Here is a 6,022-nt window from a genome sequence, read left to right as displayed (position 1 = left end):
AGACAAGGTTAGACCTTCCGGATTCTTTGAATGCCGCCATCAGTTCTCGCCTATACCACGAAGATTCCGGTTAAAGAATCCAAGAGATAAACACTAGAGCCTTGTTTGCTTGTAGAACAGAAGTGGTTGTCAGTCACTTTGTTCATGAGTGAGAATGATGATGAGTGTCACGGATCATCACATTCATCAAGTTGAAGAACAAGTGATATCTTGGACAAAGAACAAGCGGAATTGAATAGAAGAACAATAGTAATTGCATTAATACTCGAGGTACAGCAGAGCTCCACACCTTAATCTATGGTGTGTAGAAACTCCACCGTTGAAAATACATAAGAACAAGGTCTAGGCATGGCCGAATGGCCAGCCTCCCAAAGTGATCAAAAGATCTCAAGAAAAAGCTTCCAAAGATCAGAAGATGAAAATACAATAGTAAAAGGTCCTACTTATAGGGAACTAGTAGCCTAAGGTGTACATAGATGAGTAAATGACATAAAAATCCACTTCCGGGCCCACTTGGTGTGTGCTTGGGCTGAGCAATGAAGCATTTTCGTGTAGAGACTCTTCTTGGAGTTAAACGCCAGCTTTTATGCCAGTTTGGGCGTTAAACTCCCATCTAGGTGCCAGTTCCGGCGTTTAACGTTGGAATTCCTGAGGGTGACTTTGAACGCCAGTTTGGGCCATCAAATCTTGAGCAAAGTATGGACTATCATATATTGCTGGAAAGCCCAGGATGTCTACTTTCCAACGCCGTTGAGAGCGCGCCAATTGGGCTTCTGTAGCTCCAGAAAATTCACTTCGAGTGCAGGGAGGTCAGAATCCAACAGCATCTGCAGTCCTTTTCAGTCTCTGAATCAGATTTTTGCTCAGGTCCCTCAATTTCAGCCAGAAAATACCTGAAATCACAGAAAAACACACAAACTCATAGTAAAGTCTAGAAAAGTGAATTTTAACTAAAACTAATAAAAATATACTAAGAACTCAACTAAAACTACTAAAAACATACTAAAAACAATGCCAAAAAGGGTACAAATTATCCGCTCATCACAACACCAAACTTAAATTGTTGCTTGTCCCCAAGCAACTGAAAATCAAATAAGATAAAAAGAAGAGAATATACTATAGACTCCAAATTATCAATGAAACTAAGCTCCAAATTAGATGAGCGGGACTAGTAGCTTTTTGCCTCCGAACAGTTTTGGCATCTCACTTTATCCTTTGAAATTTAGAATGATTGGCTTCTTTAGGAACTCAGAATCCAGATAGTGTTATTGATTCTCCTAGTTAAGTATGATGATTTTTGAACACAGCTACTTATTGAGTCTTGGCCGTGGCCCAAAGCACTCTGTCTTCCAGTATTACCACCGGATACATACATGCCACAGACACATAATTGGGTGAACCTTTTCAGATTGTGACTCAGCTTTGCTAAAGTCCCCAATTAGAGGTGTCCAGGGTTCTTAAGCACACTCTTATTGCCTTGGATCACAACTTTATTTCTTTCTTTTTCTTTTTCTCCCCCTTTTTTTTCGTTTTTTTTTTGTATTCACTGCTTTTTCTTGCTTCAAGAATCATTTTTATGATTTTTCAGATCCTCAGTAACATGTCTCCTTTTTCATCATTCTTTCAAGAGCCAACAACTTTAACATTCATGAACAACAAATTCAAAAGACATATGCACTGTTTAAGCATACATTCAGAAAATAAAAAGTATTGCCACCACATCAAACTAATTAAGCTAGTTTTAAAGATGAATTTGAAATCCTGTACTTCTTGTTCTTTTGTGATAAAAACAGTTTTCATTTAAGAAAGGTGATGGATTCATAGGACATTCATAACTTTAAGGCATAGACACTAAGACACTAATGATCATAAGACACAAACATAGACAAACATAAGCATGAAAATTTCGAAAAACAAGAAAATAAAGAACAAGGAGATTAAAGAACGGGTCCACCTCAGTGATGGCGGCTTGTTCTTCCTCTTGAAGGTCTTATGGGGTGCTTGAGCTCCTCAATGTCTTTTCCTTGTCTTTGTTGCTCCTCTCTCATGATTCTTTGATCTTCTCTAATTTCATGGAGGAGGATGGAATGTTCTTGGTGCTCCACCCTTAGTTGTCCCATGTTGGAACTTAATTCTCCTAGGGAGGTATTCAGTTGCTCCCAATAGTCTTGTGGAGGAAAGTGCATCCCTTGAGGTGAATCTCTCCATCTCTCATGACTCGGAGGTGAAAGCTTTTGCCTTCCCTTTCTCTTTCTAGAGGTTTCTCCGGCCTTGGATGCCATAACTGGTCATGGAAAAACGAAAAAGCAACGCTTTTACCACACCAAACTTAAAATGTTTGCTCGTCCTCGAGCAAAAGAAGAAATAAGAGAGTAGAAGAAGAAGAAATGAGGAAGAAGGGAATGGCTTTGTGTTCGGCCAAAGAGGGGGAGAAGTGGTGTTTAGGTTGTGTGAAAATGAAGGAGTGAAGAAGGGTTTATATAGGAGAGGGGGGCTCATGGTTTGGTCATGTATGGGTGGGTTTGGGAGGGAAAGTGGTTTGAATTTGAAGGGTGAGGTAGGTGGGGTTTTATGAAGGATGGATGTGAGTGGTGAAGAGAAATATGGGATTTGATAGGTGAAGGGTTTTTGGGGAAGAGGTGTGAGGTGATTGGTGAATGGGTGAAGAAGAAAAGAGGTGGTGGGGTTGGTGGGGATCCTGTGGGGTCCACAGATCCTGTGGTGTCAAGGAAAAGTCATCCCTGCACCAAATGGCATTCAAAATCACGTTTTAAGCCATTTCTGGTGTTAAACGCCGGGCTGGTGCCCATTTCTGGCGTTTAACGCCAGCTTCTTGCCCTTTTCTGGCGTTTAACGCCAGTCTGGTGCCCCTTTCTGGCGTTAAACGCCCAGAATGGTGCCAGACTGGGCGTTAAACGCCCAACTGCTAGGCTTACTGGCGTTTGAACGCCAGCAACATCTTCCTCCAGGGTGTGCTGTTTTTCTTCCTGTTTTTCATTTTGTTTTTGCTTTTTCAATTGATTTTGTGACTTCTTATGATCATCAACCTACAAAATAAAATAAAATAACAAAAGAAAATAGATAAAATATAACATTGGGTTGCCTCCCAACAAGCGCTTCTTTAATGTCAGTAGCTTGACAGAGGGCTCTCATGGTGCCTCATAGATACTCAGAGAAATGTTGGAACCTCCCAACACCAAACTTAGAGTTTGAATGTGGGGGTTCAACACCAAACTTAGAGTTTGGTTGTGGCCTCCCAACACCAAACTTAGAGTTTGACTGTGGGGGCTCTGCTTGACTCTGATTTAAGAGAAGCTCTTCATGCTTCTTCTCCATGGTGACAGAGGGATATCCTTGAGCCTTAAACACAAAGGATTCTTCATTCACTTGAATGATTAGTTCACCTCCATCAACATCAATCACAGCCTTTGCTGTGGCTAGGAAGGGTCTGCCAAGGATGATGGTTTCATCCATGCACTTCCCAGTCTCTAGGACTATGAAATCAGTAGGGATGTAATGGTCTTCAACTTTTACCAGAACATCCTCTACAAGTCCATAAGCTTGTTTCTTTGAATTGTCTGCCATCTCTAATGAGATTCTTGCAGCTTGTACCTCAAAGATCCCTAGCTTCTCCATTACAGAGAGAGGCATGAGGTTTACACTTGACCCTAAGTCACACAGGGCCTTCTTGAAGGTCATGGTGCCTATGGTACAAGGTATGGAAAACTTCCCAGGATCTTGTCTCTTTTGAGGTAATTTCTGCCTAGACAAGTCATCCAGTTCTTTGGTGAGCAAAGGGGGTTCATCCTCCCAAGTCTCATTTCCAAATAACTTGTCATTTAGCTTCATGATTGCTCCAAGGTATTTAGCAACTTGCTCTTCAGTGACATACTCATCCTCTTCAGAGGAAGAATACTCATCAGAGCTCATGAAAGGCAGAAGTAAGTCCAATGGAATCTCTATGGTCTCATTTTGAGCCTCAGATTCCCATGGTTCCTCTTTAGGGAACTCATTGGAAGTCAGTGCACGCCCATTGAGGTCTTCCTCAGTGGCGTTCACTTCCTTTCCTTCCTCTCCAAATTCGGCCATATTGATGGCCTTGCACTCTCCTTTTGGATTTTCTTCTGTGTTGCTTGGAATTGTACTTGGAGGGAGTTCAGTAACTTTCTTGCTCAGCTGTCCCACTTGTGCCTCCAAATTCCTAATGGAGGACCTTGTTTCAGTCATGAAACTTTGGGTGATTTTGATTAGATCAGAGACCATGGTTGCTAAGTCAGAGGTATTCTGCTTAGAATTCTCTGTCTGTTGCTGAGAAGATGATGGAAAAGGCTTGCCATTGCTAAACCTGTTTCTTCCACCATTATTGTTATTGAAACCTTGTTGAGGTCTCTCTTGATTCTTCCATGAGAAATTTGGGTGATTTCTCCATGAAGAATTATAGGTGTTTCCATAGGGTTCTCCTAGGTAATTCACCTCTTCCATTGAAGGGTTCTCAGGATCATAAGCTTCTTCTTTAGATGAAGCATCCTTAGTACTGCTTGGTGCATTTTGCATTCCAGACAGACTTTGAGAAATCAAATTGACTTGTTGAGTCAATATCTTGTTCTGAGCCAAAATGGCATTTAGAGTATCAATCTCAAGAACTCCTTTCTTCTGACTTGTCCCATTGTTCACAGGATTCTTTTCAGAAGTGTACATGAATTGGTTATTTGCAACCATTTCAATTAGTTCTTGAGCTTCTGTAGGCGTCTTCTTCAGATGAAGAGATCCTCCAGCAAAGCTATCCAAAGACATCTTGGATAGTTCAGAGAGACCATCATAGAAATACCTATGATGCTCCATTCAGAAAGCATATCAGATGGACACTTTCTGATCAATTGTTTGTATCTTTCCCAAGCTTCATAGAGGGATTCTCCATCCTTCTGTCTGAAGGTTTGGACTTCCACTCTAAGCTTACTCAATTTTTGAGGTGGAAAGAACTTTGCCAAGAAGGCATTGACTAGCTTTTCCCAAGAGTCTAGGCTTTCTTTAGGTTGTGAGTCCAACCATATCCTAGCTCTATCTCTTACAGCAAAAGGAATAGCATAAGTCTGTAGACCTCAGGGTCAACCCCATTAGTCTTGACAGTGTCACAGATTTGCAAGAATTCAGCTAAAAACTGATGAGGATCTTCCAGTGGAAGTCCATGGAACTTGCAATTCTGTTGCATTAGAGAAACTAATTGAGGCTTAAGCTCAAAGTTGTTTGCTCCAATGGCAGGGATAGAGATGCTTCTCCCATAGAAGTCGGGAGTAGGTGCAGTAAAGTCACCCAGCACCTTCCTTGCATTGTTGGCATTGTTGTTGTTTTCGGCTGCCATGGGTTCTTCTTCTTTGAAGAATTCGGTCAGGTCCTCAATAAAGAGTTGTGCCTTAGCTTCTCTTAGCTTTCGCTTCAAGGTCCTTTCAGGTTCAGTTCAGCTTCAACAAGAATGCCTTTGTCTTTGTTCCTGCTCATTTGAAAGAGAAGAGACAAGAAAATATGGAATCCTCTATGTCACAGTATAGAGATTCCTTGAGGTGTCAGAGGAAGAAAAATGGAAGACAGAGGTAGAAAATTCGAACTTATCAAAGAAGATGAAGTTCGAATTTTGCATTAAGGAATAGTGTTAGTCCATAAATAGAAGGATGTGAGAAGAAGGGAAGTAATTTTCGAAAATTAAGTAAAAGATTTTGAAAACATTTTGAAAAACACTTAATTGATTTTCGAAAATAAGAGTGGAAAAGAAATCAAGTGATTTTTGAAAAGATTTTGAAATTAGAAATAAAAAAGATTTGATTGAAAACTTTTGAAAAGATGTGATTAAAAAGATTTGATTGAAAAGTTATGGTTTTAAAAAAGATATGATTGAAAAGATATGATTTGAAAACAATTTTAAAAGATTTGATTTTTAAAAATTAATGACTTGCCTAACAAGAAAAGATATGATTCAAACATTAAACCTTTCTCAACAAAAGGCAACATACTTAAAATGTTCAATCAA

General features: G+C 40.1%; 1 non-coding gene across 1 annotated transcript; it reads left to right on the top strand.

Annotated features, from left to right (window-relative positions):
* The first annotated feature begins 4,847 nt into the window (after positions 1-4,847).
* LOC130960008 (small nucleolar RNA R71) lies at positions 4,848-4,955 on the top strand. The gene has a single exon (XR_009078974.1). It is a non-coding gene; the product is annotated as a small nucleolar RNA R71 (small nucleolar RNA).
* Positions 4,956-6,022: the final 1,067 nt, after the last annotated feature.

This window comes from Arachis stenosperma, unplaced genomic scaffold, assembly GCF_014773155.1.
Source record: "Arachis stenosperma cultivar V10309 unplaced genomic scaffold, arast.V10309.gnm1.PFL2 arast.V10309.gnm1.Scaffold_100029, whole genome shotgun sequence".
NCBI lineage: Eukaryota > Viridiplantae > Streptophyta > Magnoliopsida > Fabales > Fabaceae > Arachis > Arachis stenosperma.
The sequence above is the reverse complement of the archived record's forward strand: the minus strand, read 5'-3'. Positions and strand labels throughout refer to the sequence as shown.